Source organism: Rhinolophus ferrumequinum, chromosome 7 (genome assembly GCF_004115265.2).
Source record: "Rhinolophus ferrumequinum isolate MPI-CBG mRhiFer1 chromosome 7, mRhiFer1_v1.p, whole genome shotgun sequence".
Classification (NCBI taxonomy): domain Eukaryota; kingdom Metazoa; phylum Chordata; class Mammalia; order Chiroptera; family Rhinolophidae; genus Rhinolophus; species Rhinolophus ferrumequinum.
In genome coordinates, this window is record NC_046290.1 from 92,675,434 (window position 1) to 92,698,697 (window position 23,264).

The window sequence follows — 23,264 nt, forward strand, 5'->3', positions numbered from 1 at the left end:
TTTATGATCTGAAAGGCACAAAGCAAATACATCATTACAACACAGTTTGTGAGGCTAAGTCCACTCTTTTCCATTCTTACTGTTTCTAATACCTGCTCTTACTGCTTCCTGCAGCATTTCAGGCCTCTACCGTCTTAGCTCAGGATCAGGACACCACAAATCCCTGCACCACTGCAGAAACAAGCAGGCACTCCCACTGGGAATGTGACTGGTTCCCCGAAGCAGGTAGGGGTGGGGCTCGGGCCCTGAAGCCCTCACCAGCACACTGCCCACTGCCGGCAATCGGAGCTGGGGTCTCAGCAGAACTGAGACTGTTCCCAGGAGCTTTGAGTGTGAGGTGTGAAACTTCAGACAGACAAGAATTGCAGAGCGCTGGAAAGGACCTGGCGATCATTTATCTGAGGCTGATCTACAATGAGGAACTGGAGGGTCCAAATGGGTAAGGAGATGCCTGCATGGCCAAACTAGAAAGGGGGCCCCAGCTTCCCAGGGGAGGGCTACGCTCAGCACCCGAGTAGGAAGACCTACTGCACATGTGTCTCCCCCCTGCTCTGCTGTGAGCTCCTGAGGAAAGACCAGACTTGTGGGCACCTCTGAATCTGGCACACGGTGGGAAGGAAGGGCTGGCAGGCTGGCAAGAAGAAAGTCAACCTGGGAGGAAACACCTCGATCCCACACTCCCCACTCTAGTATATGTGCCTGGGGGCTGAAGCCGTGAACAAGCTGTTAAAACATTATTATCTCACCTCAACCATTATTTTCACACTGAAGCGCACACAAACACCCACCCACCTCTCCAGCCTGCATCTCTGAATCCATGCCCAAGAATCGGTAACTTGAAGCATGCAGATTTAAAACAAATTTGGGGTGGCAGTGTGCCCATTTGGCAACCCCCTAGGACAGAGGCTCCCAAACTTCCTCACATGATGGAGCCCCTGGCATTTCAGTAAAATTTTCATGGTACTCTAGGCCCAAACTAAGTTCTATCTGGGAAATAGGTCTAAACCACCACCAAAAACCTAGCTTTGTAAGACACCAAGTCATCAAAAGGAACGTAGAAGGCCGAACACTGAAACTGAAGCACCCCAGCGAGTACTAACCACACAGATATGGACTTGCCCTGCATTAGAAAATTAGACACCTCTGGGAGTTTGCTGTGGTGCCCTGCGCCTGGCACCTCGGCAGTCTGGGATCCAAGACCTTACAACACAAAGTTACCCTCCTCTTCTGTGAAATAGTCTTTCTTTTCTCCCCCCCTTTTTCTGCCTCCTCCGACCTTCCAGTTCAAGCCGATGTTTCTCAGTCTAGTTGTGTAGGACACGGCTCCCTGGCCCATGCTGGTGTTAGGAGCCTTGCGCTCCCCCAGCTGAGGCAGCCGGTCGCCGGTCGGCGCTCACAGCGGCTCACCGCAGCTCTCGCCAGCTGTCGGCCACTCACGCTGGCTGCCGGCTGCTCCTGGCAGCACACAGTAGCCCACGCCAACCTCTGGCTGCTCACGGCAGCCCCGCTCCAGGGAGAGCAGTGGTTCACAATCTTAGCTGCAGAGGGCGCAGCTCACTGGCCCATGTGGGAATCGAACCAGTGACCTCAGCGTTAGGAGCACAGCGCTCCAACCACCTGTGAAATATTCCGATGGGACAATTTTGGACGTCCTGCCTGATGAGTGTTCTCCATTTCAGGTGTGGGAGAGTGACCACAAGACTGTCAGAGGTCCCCACAGGCACCCTAAGGGTACTAGGGGAACCCTATGTGATCTTTCTGCCCTGTGACTTATTTCTTCTTTCCATGTTTAGTGGAAAGGAAGAACATTAGCCAGTGCAGAGCTCGTGGGGCCAAATGCAACATTTCTCCGGAACAGAAAAGAAAAGAAATGGACATGAGAAAATAGAAAGAGTAACTTCTTAACTAGACCAGGCTCCTGCCACAGCCCCGTCACCTCTGGCAAGTCCCTCCCGGCAATAGGCTTTAGTGACCCCCATCTGTCAAGAGACCACCCAAATAGAGCAGATCTGATTTGATCTTTTATTATAAATTAAGTTTTCATTTTATTATAAAAGACAACATACATACAGAAAAGGGCAGAGATAGACAGACAGACAGACAGATGCTATTCCCCCTGAACGTCAGCAGCTGGCCAGTTCCGGCTGATCCTGCGGCCCAAGGTTAGCAACTCTAGTCCTAGTGCCAGCCAGCAGGCCGCCTGGCACACTGTGGGCCAGGAGTGCGGCAGGAGCTTCACCATCTTCTGAAAGGGCAACGAGGCAACAACAGAAGGGTCCTTTCCCGATCCAACTGTTTATAACATTGGAGCGTAAAATTCCCTTCCAGGAAGTGATTGGGGCTTTCATTTGCTATGTGCAATCTCTGGTCAGTAAACAAGACTGATCAACCAACCCGGCACTGACATAAGAAAGAGCCCATCACCTGATGCAGCAACAAGGAAGGAAAGAAGCCAACAGGCGCTTTAGTCAGCCCCTTCAGCATGCAAATCACCCAGCAGCGAACAGTCACTGTCACCTTGAGGCATCCCAGATGAAAGTCTGGTATCCATCCCCCAGCTGCAGTGGGAACAGGTCTGTTGAGGTTCACAAACCTCTGCCAAGGTTTAGTGGCTTCAACGTGAGGGAAAACCTAAAGGAAACAATGCCTGCTCTTGCCCAGCAGGCTCAGTCTCCAGAGATTGAGAGCTCAGAGGAAAGCACCTCCCCAAGACAGCCTGCTAAAGAGCAGTGCTCAAAAGAGCATTCGAACAGATTCCTCTCTAGCTCGTGTCCACGAACTTGATCATCCAAACCAAGATGTGGCCGGTGTAGATTACTTTGGGTTTATACTGTTTCAGGTTTTCTAAGCTTCTTGAATCATTAGATTGGAGGACTTCTCAGCTATAATTTCTTCAGATACTTTTTCAGCCCTACCCTCTTTCTCCTCTCCTTCTGGGACTAGGACATAAATGTGTTTTATTAGGTCCCACAGCCTTGAGGGTCTGTTCAGTTCTCAGTCTGGTTTCTGTCTGTTGTTCAGACTGGGTGATTTCCACTGTTTTATCTTCAAGGTCACTGGTGATTTCCTCTGTCTTCTCCACTCTATGGCAGGGCCTGCCACTGAGTTTTTTGGGGTGTTTTTTGTACTGTATTTTCCAGTTCTAAGGTGTCCGTTTGGCTCTTCTTTACATCTTGTATGAGTCCAACATCTGTGCCACCTGGATGTTGGCATCTGTTGTCTTCTCCCAAGCAAGTTCAGATATTCCTAGTCCTTAGTATGGTAAGTGATTTTTTTATTGTACCCTGAGCATGTGGTGTATTACAACACTCTACATCTTATTTAAATCCTGTCTTTCATCAGGTCTTCTCTGCCACTACACTGCTGGCAGATGCAGGGCGCCAACTCACTGCTGTCACTTATAGGCATATCCCAACAGTGACAATGCCATGGGGAGGCCAGGTGTTGGGGGCAACAGAGCTCTGAGGTTGAAGAAGGGAAGACGGTCCAAAACAAAGAGGTTGCACCAACATCTGAGCTGGGTCATGAGAAATGAACAGGGTCCACCAGTCAGATAGAGAGATAAGAGAAGTTCCAGGCAGAGGGAGCACGTACCACGGCCTAAACCATGAAAGGCCAGTAGCTGCAGCATCTGGTGTGACTCAAGCAGGGCACGATGGGTGCCTCTGTATGTGTGTGGGTGTAAGGGTGGTAAGAGATAGCCTTTGAAGCGATGTGGCTAAGGTCTTTGGGCCCTGGGCAGCTGCTGGTGACAGGAGGAGGGTGTGGCACGATTAGAAAGGACAATGCCATGGGGAAGTGACCCCGTACAATGGTGCTTGCACCCACAATATCAATACAGTCACGGAGCCTTGACCAAGGCAGTCGAGGCTGGAACACGCTCAGGCTAACGTGCCACAGCAGCTGCCCCAACGCCCCCAGCTGACGACCTTTCCCCCAGATAACAGGGCTTATGGGTATGATCTGGAGACACATGACTGCCACTACGTCTGATGCAATGATGTGAAAGAGGAAGGCAGCCAGGAAAGCTGGTCTGTGAAGCATGACTTGGCAAGAAGTAGGCAGAAGAGCCAGCATCACTCAGCATAAATCGAGCTGACAAAGCCCCACAGGGGCTGCCACTGAACTGCATCTGGTCGTGGAGAGCCGCTCGGTCCTGTTTCAATCAGCCTCTCTCGGGCCTCAGCCACCTGGCCTGAACCCCAACTGAGGCGAACCCACTGCTCCCCTAAGCCTTTGGCAACATACTCCAGGGCCTTCTGTGGGTATAACTTAATAACACTATTAAAAGTTAGCACAGGGCAATTTATGGGTACAAGATACTTCATAGCAGTTCTGTGAGAGAATAGAAAATATATATATATATATAGGTCTCTGCCTCCTGTTCCTGGCACAGAGCTCCTAAAGCCCTTGGAATTTCCTGGGTGATACGAGTGTATTTTGTTCTAATGAGGCAACTCTGGGTGGGCTCCTGGATGGGGCCGGTCACCAGAAAGACAAAGCCACGGTGAGAAGCGTGGGATTTTCAGTCTTGCCCCCACGACCCCCCCCGCCCCCCAGTCTCCAGAGAGGGCAGAGAGACTGGAAATGGAGTGAATAATTGACCATGCCTACACGAAGAAGCCACCATAAAAGTCCCAATAGTGCGGGGTTTGGAGAGCTTCCAGGTGAACACATCCAGGTACTGGAGGGTGACGCGCCCCAGCTCCACGGGGACAGAAGCTCCTGTGCTCAACACCCTCCCAAACTCCCCTTTTGTGTCTCTTCATCGGGGTGTTCATTTGTGTATCCTTTATCATATTCTCAATAAACTGGTCAACAACTGCTTTCCTGAGTTCTGCGAGCTGTTTTAGCAAAATTGAACCTGAGGAGGGGGACATGGGAACCGCCATTTGTAGCCTACTGGTCAGAAGCACAGGTGACAACCTGGACTTGTGACTGGCATCTGAAGTGGGTGGGAGCAGCCATGTGGACCTGAGCCCTTAACCTTAACCTGTGGGGTCTGATGCTATCTCCAGGCGGGTAGTGTCAGAACTGAGTTAAATTGCAGGACTCCCAGCTGGGAGTTGCAGAGAATAAAGGCTTGTTTGTGAGTGTGGGAGCCACGTAAGAGTAAAGGAGAGACTAGGAGGAAGGACCAGGTTTTTCTAACAAAGTTCATACTGGTTCATCCTCCTGACCCCTCCTTTGCCTCAATTAATTCTGAATACAAACAAGGAAAAGAGAAACACAGAAAGCTGAGGACTTGCCTTAGTTTACTCAGATGCTGGGCAGACCAGTTCTGAGGCTGCTTCTGCCTCCGGTGCATCAGCAGAAACAGGGGTGACAGTCTGACAGGAAACCCTAGAGAGCTATCAGAACACTCCCCACTCAGGCAGGTCATGCTACAGCTCACACGGCCTCGTCCTGTCTCCATGCAGCACGCCTGTAGCATGGACGGTGATGCTGCCCCCCACCCCTTTACAAAAACAGGAGTGGGATGGGCCGATGCCCACACAGCCTTCCAAAGTGAACTAAAGGCTCTTTAATACAGGTACAGGTGGGCTCCGTACTTGGCATCAAGATGAAGTGCAACACAATCAGAAAGAGTCCCCAGAATGGAACAGCCCCCAAAACACGCCACATGAGAAACAGTCCAGGAACTGGAAAGGTTTACTACCCCAAAGAAAAGAAGATTTAGAGGCGGCTGATCCCTTCTTTGGGTAGTCAGAAAACAGGTGGGAGAGGCCTCAGAGTGCAGAAGTGGGGCCTGGTAATGGAGGGCAGAGACGTAACTTTCTGACACAGGGGCCTGGAAAGGGAATGAGCCGCTGTGAGGCAGAGCCCGCCATCAGGCGTGTGCCAACAGAAGGCTGGGTAATCTGGGTTTAATGACAGCATACCTGCCACCCCAGGAGCCTAGGACACAGACCAACCAAATTAATGTTCAGTAAACTGAACTGGCTGATTGGTGACAATGTGGGGGAGGAGGGGACACCAACTCTCTGACCTGAATTAATACTTAAATACTGATTCTTGGATCTCTTTCACTGAACCCTTTAAACGCGAGTGTATGTGCGTGCACACGCACAGTTCTAGTTTACAGTCAGTAAGAGCTGTAGAAAGCAAGGGCAGACATACACAGTGATACGTGATCCCACAGCGTATCCTAAGGACTCGAGCAAGAGGAAGAGACACTGGGAGGCTTAGGGCAGGCCTCTGAAAAAAGGCAGGAAGGGGGGAAGTATTAACTCTTTCAATTAAAAATCTGGTCCCAAGAACAGTCTGTGCTTCACACAGAGCTAGCTCTCAGCTTTAACAAGGAGCTTCTTCTGGGGTAACTGGCCTTCTGGTTCCCCCAAACACACCATCATTACATCCTAAATATGTCATTGCAAACCCAATGCGGTCTGCACACAGATGCTGCTGCCTTCTGGCTCCAAGACGGAAGACTTGGTATCTGCAAACCAGAGAGAAAAAGGAAGACAGAGAAAAAGGAAGGCGGGACTCTTGTGCCGGCCGCACCCAGGCACCTCCACGACCTTTTGTGCCAGGAATTCCAGCCTCTCCCTGCACAGCCTCCAGCCACAGGACACTGACCACCTCCTGGCCTCGTCTCCCCCTGCTCAAATGTTTATGTTAAAGGGTGAAAAGTCAGGCCAGAAGCTGACCACCCACATGGCTACTTTCTCTCTAGAGTTTTCTTCATTTTTTCCATACATAAATATATTATACACACATACATACATGTACTCAGACAAAAAGCAGATAAAGTGTATTCTATTTTATAAAATATTTTTTCATGCTGCTAGAGGATCCTTTATGATGATGTTTCTTTTGGCTGCCCAATAGTCCACTGGTTTGATGTACCATTATTAATTATTTCCCTAGTCTTTATTTACTGAAGTATTTTTTATCACGTAAATATATGCGGGCACGAGGAAGAAAAGATGAGAGAAACATGGCCCCCCCGTCGTGCAGAAGTTCCCAATCTGGTCAAGGAAACAATGCAGTCAAAGTTGAGAAATGCAGTGAAATAAACGTTTTCAAAGTGGCGTGGGGACAGTAAAGGAGAAACTTGCCCAGGAAAGTGGACGAATACTCCACAAATGAGTAATTTCAGCAGTCGTTTTGGACGGCTCACTTTGCTAAATGCCAGGACAGTGGTTCCCCGCTACATGCGAGCACTGGGCCGGGTGTGAGTGTGTCATCCCCCTGCCACCGAGGCTATCATCTCCTTCTAAGTGAGGAGATCAATGCTCAGATCAGTTTCTGTGGTTTGTGGGAGTCACACAGCTGGAAAGTGGTGGGACTTGAATTAAAATGTGTGTCTGTTTCTGAAGTCCATTCTGATTTCCTCCGTAATTATATTAATAAAAGCACCTTTAAACAAAAAGCTTTCCTCTTTAAAAAAAAAATCCTTAAATTCTCAACCAGATTTGAATTTATATAACTTTTGATACATATGTTGCCTTTAAATAGGATCAACCTCCAGCCAAGCTGATCAGGAAAAAAAAGAAAAAAAAAGACACAAATTACCAATATAGAGAATGAAAGAGGGGGCATCATTAGATTCCACAGACATTAAAAGGAGAATATGGGAAATTATGAACAAGAATATGCCAACATTTGATAACTTAGATGAAATGGACAAATTTCTTAATAAACATGAAGTACAGAGCTCATCCAAGAAAAATAGATAACCTAAAGATTTCTCTAAAAGAATTTAAATTAGTAGTTAAAACCATCAACAAAAATGAACACCAGGAGCAGACAGCTTCACTGGTAAATTCTATCAAGCACGTAAGGAAGAAATAATACCAATTCTACATAACATCTGTCAGAAAACAAGACTCCTCAACTCATTTCATGGGGCCTTTATTGCCCGTACTGAAAGCAAAGACAGACAGACAGAAAGAAAGAAAGACTACAGACCAACATGCCTCAGAAACAGAGATCCAAAAATCTTGTAAATATTAGCAAATTCAATCCAGCAACATATAAGAAGAATACTACATCATAATCAAGTGAAGTTTATTCCAGGAATACAGGTTGGTTCAATATTCAAACACAATGTAATTCACTGTATCGATGGGCTTTAAAAATCCCTCTGATCATCCTACCTGATGGAGAAATAGCAACTGACAAAATTCAACATCCATTCATGATGAAAACACTGGGTAAAGTAGGAATAACAGGGAACTACTTCCATCTGATAGAATCATGGACATGTTGGTACAATAACAGTACCCACTTCGTCGGGTTATTGCGAGAATTAAATAAGCTGAATTTGTAAAGGGTAGAGAACAGTGCCTAGCACAGAGTATACGCTATAATAAATGTAGCTGTTACTATTGAAAATGTTGGGGGTGGCCGGTTAGCTCAGTTGGTTAGAGTATAGTGTTAATAATACCAAGGTTGCCGGTTTGATCCCCAGATGGGCCACTGTGAGCTGCGTCTTCCTTAAAATAAATGAATGAATGAATTCATAAAAAAAAAATTTTTGAATAAGAAGTAAACAACAAAAAGGATTAAGTTCCTGCAGCTATGAGAAAGAACGAGCTACTGCGACATGCAATAACATGGATGAATCTCACAGACATAATGTTGAACAAGAGAAGCCAAACATATCAGAGTCCCTTACATAGAAGAGTACTATTTATAGTTTAACTTCAAGAACAGACCAAAGTAATCTATGGTGAGAGACATGAGAACAGTGGTTACCTTTGGAGTGAGGGTCATGAGTAGAAAACAACAGGGAAGCTTCTGGCATGCTGGATAGTGTGTACTCTCATGAACAAGCATTTATAGGGGAGTTTATATGCGTAAGTTGTGAAGCGGTACACTGAAGATTTGTGCACTTTACTGTACATACGTTACACTGCAAAATAAGTAAGTGTCCACAATGCAGCAGCATCTGTGCTAGAGCCCCAGTGATGCAATGTTGTGTATGTATACATGCGAGATCTGACAATTAAGGTCGCGAACTCATCCTAGAAAAAGTGCTCCATACCTCACTGCTGAATATCACTATGGTCACCTTCGAAGTGCTCCCCTTGGGAAGCTATGCACCGACACCAGCGCCTAGTCCACCCTTCAAAGCAATTTTGGAACTCTTTTTCTGGCATGGCCATAAGAGCTGTCGTCATATTACCTTTGATGTCCTGAATGTCATCCAAATGTCTTCCTTTCAATATTTCCTTTATCTTTGGGTAAAGAAAGAAGTCATCGAAGGCCAGACAGGTGAGGAGGGAGGGTGTTCCAACACAGTTATTTGTTTACTGGCTAAAAACTCCCTCACACACAGTGCTGTGTGAGCTGGTGCATCGTTATGATGCAAGAGCCATGAATTGTTGGCGACAAGTTCGGTTGTTTTCGTCTTTTCCACAGCAGCCTTTTCAGCATTTCCAAATAGTCAACTTGGTTAACTGTTTGTCCAGCTGGTACAAATTCATAATGAATAATCCCTCTGATATCAAAAAAGGGTTAGCAACATGGTTGCAACAAGTTCACGAACTTGTCAACAGACCTCGTATGCATAAGATGATATGTGACAGGATTATTACAAAAACATTATCTCAGGGGTGAGAGGTCCCCCCCCCACTTTATTTTTAATGTATTATTTCCTTTTTAAAAAATAATGAGCATGTGTTATTTACCTAACCAGAAAAATATTGTTAAAGCTGTTTTCACATGGGAAAAAACACCCAGGCCCTCGGGTTCGCTGATTCTCTTCTTGGACTGTGGGTCAGTCTCACTGGGCCTAGTAACACGTTCACCATAGATAGCACTGCTTGCACCAACCCCACACTGGATACTTACGTTTTCAATTCCCAATAATGGAATGCTATGCAGTAGTTAAAAGTAATTAGATGAAACTAAAGGCACTTTGCTGAAAGACTGCCAAAAAATATTATATAAAAAGTGGTATTCTCATTATGAAACCATTAATGAAATAAAAGAAAAATTATGTATTTTTCCAGAAAATGATCCAGGACAATAGTATAATAGAATAGTGATTTCCTCTAGGGAATGTCTAGAATATGATTGAGGTGAAGGGTATCTAAAAGGACCTTTGCTTTGTCTCTCCCTTTATAATGAGGCAGCTGATATTCATGAGTTACTTTTAAAATTAAAAATAATATATGGGAGCTGTATTTCTTACTGTTGAAGAAGGGAGTTTGGAAATATGGAAAGAGAAAACGAGAAACGAACACTGTAGTATTGAATTGAAATTGGAGGTATCAGTATGCACAATGGTTTTTTGGTATACAAAGATATAGAAGTGTGTATATGTTTATGTGCATTTCTCACTTTTGTCTGCTGAGAAGGCTTAGAAGCCCAGATATCCCAGAAACAAGGAGCCATGTAGCACCCACATCTTGGTTTCTAAACATCATTCTCCATCAAAAGGAATCAGGGCTCCTTAGAGAAATGGCTGACTCCAGAACTAGGGCAGGAAAAGCAGTGAATTAACCTGGCTGTGCAAAAAGAATAAGGAAGGGCTTGAAGAATGACAGGGACATGTCAAAAGGACATAGGAGGCTGCAGGGGTGGCGGTGGGGAGGGGTTCCCACTGGCACAATTTGAGTATAAAAATAAAGACCAATAGTGACAGATTATAACCTATAGGATAAAAGAATAACTTATGAGTCAACACTGACATAAACATATAAATGAATAAATAAGTACATGGGCGAAAAGGGAGAGTTCTTCCACACAGTAGAATGCCAACTAATAAATGAAGAGGAATGAAGACTTAGAAAATCACCAACTGGCAACCACTATTGTAACAACTGTTTCAGCCAAGAATCCTGAATGCTAAAACTTGTGGGTGAAAGTATGATGAGAAACATTGATTACATAGGGAAAAATAGAACTTCCTAGTGGAGAACCTGGCTGACACCACCATAACCAAGTGATCAAACTGAACAGCTCCAATACTGGGACAAAGTGATACCACCTGCCACCTGACATGGTGCTCGAAGGACACAATACCATTTCTGTGATATCCCGCCCAAAATACATAATCTGAATCTCATTATGGGGAAACATCAGACAAATCCAAACTGAAGGACATTCTACAAAGAAATAGCCTGACGTTTTGAAAAATGTCAAGGTCGCAAAAGATAAAAAAAGACTGAGGAACCACTCCAGATCAAAGGAAAGTAAATGGTGGTAATAGTTAAATGCAATCTTGGACCAGGAAAAAAAAGAGATTTTTCTTTTGATGTAAGACATTAGTGGCAAAATTTGAATAAACTCTACAATTAGACAACATAGTGTTATCGGTGTTAATTTCCTGCTATTGATTATTGTGCTATGGTTATGTAAGAAAACATCCCTCAATTTTAGAAAATAAACACTGAAGTATTTAGGGGTAAATGAGCACCGCCTGGGCAACTTATTCTAAAATAGGTCAACAAAAAAAGTATTAAAAAAATAGAGAAAATGATAAAGCAAACATGGTAAAATGTTAATATTTGGGGATTCTGAGTGAAGAGTATTTCATAATTCCTTGCACTATTTTTGCAACTTTTCTGTAAATCTAAAACTATTTTAGAATAAAAAGTTAAAAATATGTGCTTACTGAAGAAAATACGCTACATTAAAAAATATAAAGTTAAAAGAAAACAATCCAAACATCTACTATTTGTTTTTATTCTACCCGTTTTTACATGTATATTATAAAATATATTTATTTTTAATACTAGTTTTTATACTACATATAATTTTGTTCTGCTTTTTTCAGTTATTCAATTGTGAACATCGTAAATTCTCAAATGTTATTCCAACCTATAAATAGAGTCATTTACAGGATATCCTCCCTGTTACATATAATGCCATAAATACATGATGATTGATAGCTTTTCAAGATAAATCTTTGTGCATCTGATTATTTCCTTAAAATAGAGTCTCTAAATTTATCTTAGAAATATTTCTGAATCAAAGGGAATAAATATGTTTAAGCCTCTTGATTTACTGTTAAATTATTTTCCAAAAAGCAATTTATTTTCCACATGTCTCTGCAGCTCTAACTCTGCAAGACACAAGGGAGCAGAGCTACAAAGCACTGTACTCACAGAAGCCTGTGAGGGAAACAGGAAATAAACAACAACTAAACAATAAAAAGAAAAACCCTAAATACTAGAATCAATAAGCACTCAAGGGAGGCCACGACACCTGCGGCCCAGAAGGTGGGCAGTGAAATGGGTGCACAGGCCAGACAGGCCCTCTCAGCAGTGGAAACCATTCCTAGGAAATAGGACCCTCTGCTGGAAAGTGGGAGGTTTGCAGTGGGAGATGTGGGCCCAGGGTCGCAACCACACACCAGTCCGAGGACCACACAGCTTGGAGGCAAACGGATGCACCCCTTAGCTTTCCATCTGCTTTTCTCAGTCCCGAGTCCTCCTCCGTGAGACAGCTGGAGGGGAGGTTGTCAAGGCAGGGCAGTGGGTAACCCACAAAGTAAGAATCAGAGTCCCGGGGAAGCACATTTCAATACTCATTTACACATGATTTATGTCTATAAACGTCACACATTTAAACTGCTTATGCCGTGACAACATTTACACACATGCACACATCTCTCTGTGCTGCAATGCCCTCATTTATAGAAGGACGATGACACTACCGACCTCCCAGGGGCTGCCAGAAGTATGTAAGACAATAGATGTGCCCCGTGTGTGACACCCACAGAAGAAAAAAAAGTTGTTCACTACTATTCGGTTTTGTGCCTCGTGTACTGGGTGTGCTCAAGTGGGAGAACGCAGGTGAAGTGGCAGAGTACTTCAGCTCTGCCCCTGAAGCCAGTCTACGTGGCTCCCAAAAACCCCTGATTTCCTTAAGAGTTTAGAAAAACAGGATCTCCAAAAGCTCTGGAGAAACCAGACCTTTCCTTAGGGTAAGTAAGGGTCTGGGTTCTGAGGTCCAAAGCTCCCAGGGTCTGTCCAATCCCACCTTTCAGGGAGCCTGAACCATCAGGACTTGTCCAGAGCCTCAGCTCACCTTGACTTCCAACAGGAAAGCCTTAATTGACACCTAGGTCAGGTCACGTGATAGGTGATGCAATTCAAGTCCCTCTCGATAAAGCAGCAGAGCTCGGGGAGCGGTTCAAGGCCCCAGAAGCTACTGTGAGGGAGACAGAAGAAGACAATGCCTGGTGAAGGTCAGGCACAGCAGAGTGCTCAGAAGGTTTGAAATGACTAAAAAGTATAGATAGCAACAGCTCTTCTTGCCGTTAAGAACACATACAAGGTGTGATCAAACAATACAGTGAATGTTTAAGTAAAAAAAATTCATTACAGTGAAAGATACATTGCCATTAATACCCCTCAAAATACCCTCCCTCGCTTTGAACACATTTATCCCATTGTTCTTGCCACTTTCTGAAGCAGTTCTGGAAGTCCTCTTTCGTGAGTGTCTTTAGTTACGCTGTCATGGCTGCCTCCATGTCCTGAATCATTTTGACTTTGGGGAAGAGCCAGAAGTCACAAGGTGCCAGATTCAGTGAATAAGGTGGATGAGGACACACCGTAATGTTTTTATTTGACAGAAATGGTCGTACCACAAGCGATGTGTGACATGGAGCCTTTCTGTTGTGATCACAAAATACGGTGAATGCTGCTGCCGGGTGCCATTCAATGGGAAGGCAGGGATCTTCCATACGGGAAGCAGCGCATCGAACCTTAGTAACAGTGTGTGACAAGTTTCAACTTGTTCGGTAAGCTATGGTTGAGAGAAGGTGTGTTTTAAACTGTGCCGCACATCATCCTCCATCATGACAACGCTCCATGTCACACATCGCTTCTGGTATAAGGCAATTTCTGTAGAATAAAAACATTACGGTGTGTCCTTACACACCGGATCTGTCACCGGGTGGCTTCTGGCTGTTCTCCAAAGTCAAAATGACCATGAAAGGTAAACGATTTGAATTGATTCAGGACATCAAGGCAGCCACGACAGCGCAACTAAAGACGCTCACGGAAGAGGACTTCCAGAACTGCTTCAGAAAGTGGCAAGAATGATGGGATAAGTGTGTTCGAAGCGAGGGGGAGTATTTTGAGGGGGATTTATGGTAAAGTGTCTTTTACTGTAATAAATTTTTTTAATTTAAACATTCACTGTATTGTTTGATCACACCGCGTAGCTTAGGACTCTGAACTCCCGCCAAACTCCATGCCTCTCTGTCCTCATTATTGTACCATCATTAAACATCAGCTCCACCTGGGCAAACTTCCACTGGCCAGAATGGAAAACCGATGGCACCTTAATCCAAACTCACCAGTTTGCTCTGGCGTGAAGAGTAGCCTCTACTTATTCCAAAACACTTTAGCAGGATTATTAAACACAACAGGAACAAGTCAGTAATAATCAGATGGCATGGTGACAGAGGACTGTCTTGTGGTGTCTATAAAAGCATCCACAATCATTACATCCCATTTATAAGACAGTGCATCAGCACTAAACCATTAGCTGATGACAGTTTATTGCCCCGACCACGTTCTCTTAAGGAGCAGGAAGACAAACATCCTCCGGTGCTGGCCTGACATTGTAGCACGCTGTCACTTGGGACAGGTGCACTAGGTCCTGCAAGACGCCCCTAAGGCTGACAGTGTGATGCTCCCTCTGCCAGGAGCGCTGCAGACTTGGCTGCAGCAAGCTGTGGGGCACAGCTGGGTTATGGGAACCCCTGTGCCACTGCATCCGCTGTGGCTTCTTCCTGTTAGAAAAGACGCCCACCACATCACACAGCACACCTGTAAAAGGGGCAATGAGGACATTTCTCCAGGTGACAGGACTGGACACCCCACATCCTAGTGCCTTAAGGCATCACTTCACACAACGCCCAGTGTAGGCAACGGGATTCTGCTTGGCACTTGGCCTCCATAAGGGCACTCAGCACCTCAATGTGTAACTTCTAGGGTTGCTGTGATGGGGAGAAGACTGGGGACTCAGCCCCAGCTCTTAAATGCTTCAGGCCAGAAGTGACACCCATCACTCGCTCTCACAGGCCATCAATGAAAGTTAACTTCAAGAGGATGAGAGCTGTGGGGGTGGAACAGGAATATGCAGTGAGCAGTCAGTGCATCTGCGCAGAGTGCAGAGCTCACTTGAGGGATGAGGTGGAGGCAGAACTAGTGGGAGTCCAGCTCCTCAAAGACTCATCCGTTTTTAAAAACGGAAATATAATTCATATACCATAAAAGTCACCATTTAAAAATATACATACCGTTCAGTGGTTTTCAGCATATTCACCCATTGTGCAACCATCACCGCTAATTCCAAGAACAGTTTCATGCCCCCCAGAAGGATTCTCGTACCCATCAGCAGTCACTCTCCACTCTTCACTTGTCTTCCCCTCTTTGCTCTGGACATCAAGAAACTGAACAAATCGAAAAAGCCTCTGGCAGCCACAGACTATCCTTAAGCCTGGTCAACCCCCATCATTTTCTATTTGCCTCATCTATTTTTTTCTAAGTAAATACTAACAATAATTAACATGTATTTAGCCTTCACATTGGGACATCCTACTGTTTCATTTCATCCTTACAACAGCCCTCTGAGGTATAGGAGCTGTAATTATCACAAAGGTCAAAGTCCTGTCCAAAGTCAGGGAACTGGTAAGTGGTAGAACCAGGATTCCAACCCAGGCTAAGTGGCGTCACGGCCATCCTATCATCCACTTGCATGTCCTTCAAAATCTCTTCAGAGCAGGGCAAAGTTATAGATAGAAGTTGCTTCATTGAATGACCCGGGGGTTTATTTTGCAGTTAACATTCTGGCTGTACCATCAGGTGACAGTATTACTCAAAATTAAATAACCTGTGGAGACATGACAGAAGCTGCTATCCGGCTGGAGCAATCTTGTATTTTGTTCCTCTAGTGCTCAAGAATCCTGACATAACACGGTGCTCAGTACATATATTTGCTCAATGACTGAATCAACAAAATGTCCCAGACCAGTCATCTCTCTGCACTCAGTGGTACAGCACCGTGGCCTGCAGCCAGGCGCAGTTGAACAGAACCAGTGCCGTCTTCTGAGAATTCCTGGCTCTGCTTACAGTCCCCCACTAAGGGGCAAGAAGCCAAGCTAGGCTTTCTAACCTTCACACCACATTGGCAGGACACTGCCTATGGGATGTGCCAAGAACCTCAGGAGCTTCACTGTGGACTGTCTGCCTCCTGTCCCTGGCAAAGGGTCTCTCCCCACTCACTCTCCCAGATTCTCCCACTTTACACCTGCTGATAAAATACATCACTCTGAGTCTATTCTCTTGCTCCCATGCCCCAAAGATCTGCCCTTACTATTATTATACAAGAGCCTCAAGTTTCCTGACCTGAACCATGTGGGTCCCAGAAAGGCCTACCTGTGGGTCACACTCCTGTTCTTTAGAACATTCCCTCCTCCCTGGCCTAAGCTGTCATCACCCTGTCAGTATGATCCACACACAAGCGCGGTCCCGGCACCTCAAGAGGGCCTGGTGCACACAAGGTGCTCTACAAACGCCAACGAGTACAGAGGTTGCTGCCCTCTGCCTTATTCATAAAGCTTATATGAAGGACCAGGGAAAAGTACTTCTTGTGATAAACTGATCTGCTTCCTTTTTCCAATGTTTGCTGTGCAATCCCATCCTTCTTTGCCTTGCCCTCTAGAAAGGTCTGAGCTGAGTTTTGTGCTCAATCACAAGCTTCCCCAGATTGCTTTTTGGTACAATTACCTGCCTCCCAGGGTCCTTCTCTCAATTACTACCTCTTTCCATGATCTTGGTTTTGCTGAGAAGAGTGTGGGCCTTGAAATTAAACAAACTTAAAATGCAGTGGAGCCATGAAGAACATGGGCCTTGCAGACAGACAGACCTTGGTTCATACCCAGATGTGCCGCCTGCACACCACGGGCCCATCCCCCCATGCGCCGCCTGCACACCACGGGCCCATCCCCCCATGCGCCGCCTGCACACCACGGGGCCGTCCCCCCATGCGCCGCCTGCACACCACGGGCCCGTCCCCCCATGCGCCGCCTGCACACCACGGGCCCGTCCCCCCATGCGCCGCCTGCACACCACGGGACCGTCCCCCCATGCGCCGCCTGCACACCACGGGGCCCGTCCCCCCGATGTGCCGCCTGTACACCACGGGGCCGTCCCCCCGATGTGCCGCCTGCACACCACGGGGCCCGTCCCCCCTATGTGCGGCCTGCACACCACGGGCCTGTCCCCGCATGCGCCGCCTGCACACCACGGGGCGTCCCCCCATGCGCCGCTTGCACACCACGGGCCTGTCCCCGCATGCGCCGCCTGCACACCACAGGGCCGTCCCGATGTGCGGCCTGCACACCACGGGGCACGTGACTTATCGCTCAGCCTCAGTCCCATCTATCCTCACAGCGTTATGATCATCGCATGAGATATAAAACAGCCAGCACAGGATCTGACATACAACAGACATTCAAAGGTGAAATTACATCCCTTTTATTCATTTTAATTAGATTTTTAAAAATAAACAAGTTTATTCATGTTTTTGGCATCCAGGTAACTTATCTAGAAATATCTAGAAAGACAGAATACTATAGGGGGTACCCAATTTCTTTCTCTTCTTCAGTTATAAAATGATTAATTATTCAGTAAACTATCAATTATGGGGAGAATTTGAACGTTTAAAATTTCATACCTAGATAGAAAACTAAAATCTTACAAAAAGAACATATGGCACCTCAGAATAATCTTGAAAAATACAGATCAGACCCCATATTGACGGTCAGTACCCAGGAGAAAGCTTCGCATTACACGGGATGAGAGAAGCCATAACCGTTCATCCAGTCATTCCTCCATTCACATAGTTAGTACTTCCTGAGTGCCTACCTTCCACCTGGAACTGCTGCACACACTGGCTGACAATCTGGAAAAGATGGGGAAGTTCCTGTCCTCACTTAATTCACATTCTACTCCAAGCACACTGCCATGAGGGAGAGGGCGAGTTAGGCTCCTTTTATTATAAGCCACTTTCATATCTTTTATGGAAGTAGAGGGAGAAGGGAAGAAAAACACAAAACAGTAAGACAGTAAGAGCGATTGTAAATTCTTGAGCAAAAGAGGGGTGATAAAAGCAGGGCTTTGAGATCAATCTAGCAATAGTACCGGGAGGTAGTAGGCGGAATGGGGAGGAGGAATTATGGACTCAGGAGGCCAGTTAGAGGTCTGGCGCAACCAGGAAATGACAAGGGGCTACAATAAGACCATGGCAGTGGAGAGAGATTCAAAGACTAAAAACTGACAGGACTTCGTGGTAGTGGAAACCCAGAATGAAGACAGGGAAAGGGGGCAGACGTCATTTGTCCTTAGAGCTTCGGAGACCAAGAGGATGGAAAGGTCACTAACAGGGATAGAGACCTTGCTGGTGGGGGGGTTTCAGGTAGGCAGGATGGGCTTTTTCATATCTGTTGCCAAGCTAACTGACCTTTTAGAGTTTGCAAATCCCATTACATAAGGGACTGCATCCAACATGTCCACATAACACTGTGGTTTCTTAAACAAAGCAAAGGTCTGGAACCCTTAACTGAAACCAACAAATGCTCACCTTCACAAGACCACAAATACCTGACGTGATGCCTGGAATGTGTCCCAACCTAAACCCCACCCCCCGAAAGTCCTGGGCATGATTGGCTAATACATTCTCCTGTGTATTCAAGAACCATCATACATGTTTATAGTGTTGAAAACTGAACCCAAGTGACCTACAGATATGAAGTCAACACATCTGGGTTTAGAGAAGGTGAGCATGAGTTCATGGGTTCCTACCCAGGCCTCAAACCTTTGTACAGACCCCGCCTACCCAATGCAATGATGATGCATGCCTGGAGGATCAAAGTATTCAAGATCACGGTGCTCTCACATGAGCACCAAAGGACGAGGGAACGTGGAAGGCTGAGCTCGGCAAACAGGGTGGGGTGCACAGAACCACAAGAAAAGGCACTGAAGGTAAAGCTAGGGGAATTTTAAAAATGACTAAACATGGGCCAGCCCAGTGACTTAGGCGGTTGGAGCTCCGTGCTCCTAACTCCGAAGGCTGCCGGTTCGATTCCCACATGGGCCTGTGGGCTCTCAACCACAAGGGTGCCGGTTCAATCCTCGACTCCCGCAAGGGATGGTGGGCAACGCCCCCTGCAACTAAGATTGAACACGGCACCTTGAGCTGAGCTGCCTCCCGGATGGTTCAGTTGGTTGGAACATGGGCTCTCAACCACCAGGTTGCCAGTTCGATTCCTTGAGTCCCGCAAGGGATGGTGGGCAGTGCCCCCTGCAACTAGCAACGGCAACTGGACCTGGAGCTGAGTTGTGTCCTCCACAACTAAGACTGAAAGGACAACAACTTGAAGCTGAATGGTACCCTCCACAACTAAGATTGAAAGGACAACCAACTTGACTTGGAAAAAAAAAGTCCTGGAAGTACACACTGTTCCCCAATAAAGTCCTGTTCCCCTTCCCCAATAAAATCTTAAAAAAAAAAAATGACTAAACATAATTTAGAAATTTCACATGGAATTACGTAAGTCCCACATCACAGGGCACACTCCAGAGTCCATCTCCCTCCATTATTACAACCAGGGAGACAAAATCCAACTTTTTCTAGTTTGTTTTCTACTATAGGATGTCTCCTAAAAAGTCTAATTTTCTGAGAAACAGTTCACGGCTGATGCCACCACAGTTTGGCCCATCATTATATTCTAGTTTAGCCTTTGAAACGGATTAATTTATGGGAAGCAGCTGTACATTCTTTCATCTGTGTAACGATGCTGTGCAAAGGAGATTAGAATGCCTCAACCTCCAGCACTCCAATTAAATAATAACTCTTTTATTTTCCCCCAACATAGTCACCTCTTTATAGGTAAAATAAGTAATCTCCCCTTATCAACCATTTTATCCATAAGCCACTCACAAGAACGATGTTCCCCAGGTGCTTTGTTCAAAACATACCCAAGTGTTCACCAAGTTGCCAAGTAGCATCAGGCATGCCAGAGGCGATGAACTTGGCTCCAATGGACCCAACCAACAGGAGCCACCAGCCTGCAAAAAGCCATGGTTTGCCCATGGGACTCCTCTGCCACCTGCACACACACCCCAACAGGTACACAACTAATGTAAACACCTCACTTGGGAAGGCGGTTGGGGGAGGAGAAATATTTTTAGAATGTAGAGCTCTAAAATGGTAATGATTCAGATTCAGGCACAGGAAGATTTCCAGATGATGAAGTCATTCAAAGAGAAAGACACTGGGCAGGAAGAAAGTCTGAAAACCCCATACAAAAAACCGCTTCTGTGCTAGTCCCATCACTGACCTATTCAAAAGCCTTCCATCAGTTAGCATGGTTCACAAACCACCTTCAGAGAGGTCCCCATTGCTCCAAACCTCACGCAACCTGCAACCTCCACCTCCACCCTCCAGAGGGGTTGCACTTTGGTGGGCTCAGTGAATACCTACTACCCTCCAAGAACCATCTCAAATGTCATCTCTTCTGTGGAGCTTCGCATGACCCCCCCACATGGGGCTCAGCACCAAGAATAAGAGCTTCAAGTGCATTATCTCAAGAATAAACTCCACAACTCTGTCATAATTGTTTACTTTTATGTTTCTTTCCCTCCCCAGCAGAGTTCTCAAGTGCCTGAACCAGGCTCTAAACATGAAGCTTAGACCCTGAAAGCCAAATATGGTTTTTTTTAAGTGTCATTCCACAGGGATGGAAACATTACCAAGAACAGGGAGCATTAACTGCAGGAAAATAAACACCTCTTGAGCTGTTGTTCTGGGAGGCAGGTGGAGCCGGACTCCATTCCTCTACTGCATGGATGTATAATCTGCTCAGCTGCCTCTAATTTCCATAAAGTACCAGATAACAGAATTGTAACAGGAAAACAAGTTTTGTTCTGTAGCATATATAACAACAACAAAATAATAGTAACATAATAGTAATAATAAAGAACTGGCATCGTCTAGCTATCAGATACTCATTTCATTTATGTTTCTTCCACTAGAATGAAACTAGTATGTACAGTGAACATACAAAACACACATACTTGTGCTTTGTGGTATTGGAAGTGAGGAGGAACAATCATATCACTAAGTACTTATATGTATTAGGAGATTTCTCTTCCGTCAGGACAAACAAACAAACAAATCCTCTCCAGTCAGAAAAGGAGATACAGCACTGAAAGAAGGCGGCCCTGGGTGAGGCCTCAGTTTCACCCTCAGAACCTTGAGCAAGTGATCTCAATTCTGAGACCCTTCCCTAGCTGTGAAGTGGGTAAGGAAACACCAACCTTTGGGGGTCACCAGAACTTAAATATGCGTGTGTGTGTTAGACACGTGCATACATAACATACACTTAGCACAGTCTGCATAAATTTTCCTGAAATAAAGTATCTCTCCATTAGCAGTTAATCTTCACAACCGGACTTAGAATTATGAATTAAAAAACAATGAGTCTGTTGGTGGTAACATAACAAGGTATCATTTTTGGATGGGAGTCTGGCAATATCTATTGATATTTAAAGTCACACCATTTCTGCAATTTCTCTCTTTCTCTCTCTCTTTCTCTCCCTCTCTTCTGTATTAATTTTCTGCATAGAAAAAAATGTCTCAGTCTAAGGCTATGAAGGATGTTCACTATCTATATTGCGTGTTTTTGTAATAGTCTTTTTTTAATAATGAATGAGAACTTAAACATTTTTGTGAACAGAAAAAAATACATTTCTATAAAAAGTCATTTCTCCATTTCATTTTTCTGATTTTAATTTTAGAATGAATCTGACATATAATGAAAAGTTAAATCCGAAATTATTTGACAAACCGTGTGTCGCTTGTTTCCTCCCACTAGAAGATCAGATTCATGCGGGATTTGTCTGTTTCGGTCACTGCTATACCCTCAACACCTCCAATATTGCCTTCCTATTCAATATTTGTTAAATGAATACATTTAAAAGCTCATAAACATTGTTCCAACTCTTCCACGTCTAAGAATTCATTGTGCAAAAATACTTGCCCAATTGCACAAGAACAAGACTACGCAGGCAGAATTTAGACTAACAAATAGCTGCAAACCACCTACTTTTTCAATAATACTGGTTACTGGAATATTCTGTTATTTTAAAAAGAATGAAATAGATCTCTGCATAGTGATATAGAAATTCATCATGTCAAGTAATAAAAAGAAAGGCCCAGAATAGTAGGACTAGTTTCATCTTAGTTATGTGTTTAAAATTTAAATAGTATAAACAATTTCTGTTGTGTTAAGTTTTAAAATTTTAGATAATGTTTTTATATGTGAAGAAAACTATCTGGAGAATATATACTATACCACTAGTGGTGATTTTTTGTCCCAGTGTAAGGCTATATGAGGGGTGCTCATTATCTATATGGCATATTTCTGTAATAGTTTTTGAAATAAACACGTATTTTTGTAAACAGAAGATTACATTTTTATGAAAACAATCATTTCTCCATTTCAGTTTTTTTTTTAAATTTTAAATGAATCTGACATATAAGTTAAATGCCAAAGCACTAAACGAGGCCCATAGGCGTGCGGTGGTTTGTCAAAAGGCACTCAGTGCTCGTGCCAGAGCTGAAAGTGAGGTTCCCTGACTCCCAATCCAGTGGGTCTGCTCCTTCTTAAAGTACAAGAAAGCGAAGATATTGCAGGGGTAACTTGGCTCTCTGGAACTATGAAAGGTCCTACAACTACAGAAGCTTCCATCAGGGGAAAAACAAAAAGTTGCTTAAAATCTGAATTCTTACTAACTTGAAACATTCCATGGGTTTAACAAGTAAATGTTCTGGGTTTGCCAAACCGTTCTGATTTCAAATAGTCTATCTCCCAAATACACATGGTCTATCTAACTCAGATCCTGAATTTCAAGGGGTTAAGGGAGGATCAACCCAGTCATTGGCAAGTCCTAAAATTTCAAGTTCGTCAGGCAACTGACATCTCTGGCTGATTATAAACTCATACAACGCAGAGGTATTCACCTGCCTGACTCCTGTTGGCTGCAGTCAATGCTGTTATTTCCGGGGGCTGAAGTCCATCCCTGGGGTTCCTTTTATTTCAAACCTACCTGTCCTTTTTTTCAAGTTCTAGACATGAAGAATTTTGAAGAGTTAAGACCACTCTGAAGTTTTCAACAGCACAACACAACTGGAAGCTAAGATTCCATGCTCTGAAATGCAGGCCTATTCTTTGGATACTTGAGAAAATGATTAAGCTATCTGTCCCATGAAACAGTTTCCTACATCAG

The 23,264-nt window shown here is 44.9% G+C and overlaps 1 protein-coding gene across 2 annotated transcripts in view; it reads right to left on the reverse strand.

Moving 5' to 3' along the window:
• LOC117024666 (NADPH--cytochrome P450 reductase) overlaps nucleotides 1-23,264 on the reverse strand; it is a 62,762-nt gene that overhangs the window by 38,031 nt on the left and 1,467 nt on the right. The gene's annotated exons all lie outside the window — the stretch shown is intronic.